The sequence below is a fragment of the Orycteropus afer genome, unplaced genomic scaffold (assembly GCF_000298275.1).
Source record: "Orycteropus afer afer isolate SDZICR_OR568_19922 unplaced genomic scaffold, OryAfe1.0 scaffold00475, whole genome shotgun sequence".
Classification (NCBI taxonomy): domain Eukaryota; kingdom Metazoa; phylum Chordata; class Mammalia; order Tubulidentata; family Orycteropodidae; genus Orycteropus; species Orycteropus afer.
Genome location: NW_006922062.1, coordinates 2037779 through 2038438, shown reverse-complemented (window position 1 = coordinate 2038438; position 660 = coordinate 2037779). Strand labels below are relative to the sequence as shown.

The 660-nt window shown below is 38.0% G+C and overlaps 1 non-coding gene across 1 annotated transcript; it reads left to right on the top strand.

Moving 5' to 3' along the window:
• The first annotated feature begins 340 nt into the window (after positions 1-340).
• Positions 341-443, top strand: LOC122151477. Its single transcript, XR_006164166.1, has one exon. It is a non-coding gene; the product is annotated as a U6 spliceosomal RNA (small nuclear RNA).
• The last annotated feature ends 217 nt before the right edge of the window (positions 444-660 follow it).

Below are 660 nucleotides of genomic sequence, written 5' to 3'. Positions count from 1 at the left end.
GAGAATGCTTCCATTACTTCATTCCTTTCAGTGGGGAAAAAACAGAGAAAGAGATTATTATACATTTAACACTGGCAATCTAGTTAGTGATTTGAGTTTTTCTCACATTTGAATTGCTTATTAGAACCACAGCACAAACTAGCTTTCTTCCCAAGCCCTTGTTGTATGACAGATTAACTGTTCCAAGTCCCCCGACTATGGGTGCTTATATGTTGAGGGCATTCATGGGTCATTAAACAGCTGTTCTCATCACCTTCTGTGTGTGTGTGTGTGTGTGCATCAATGTTCTATGCTGTCTATTAGGTGCCTCTCAAAAATTATTGTGAGTTGTGCTCACTTCAGCAGCATCTATACTAAAGCTGGAAATTGCAACAATCCATAAAATACTAGCATGGCCCCTGCACAAGGATGGCATGCAAACTCGTGAAGTGTTCCATATTTTCATAGATAGCCATTGTCCACACTAACAGCTGATTATCAAATAAAGTTTTAAAACTGCAAAAAAAAAAATTGTAAATTGTCATTGATCTTTAGGTTCAATATGTAAGCTATTTTTGGCTCAGTCAAAGGTGAGCAGATGTTATATTTTACTTAAGTGAGATAGAAATTGGTTGGCCAATGTGTGACATCTTCTTGCTCAGTGCCAATAACCTGACGCCC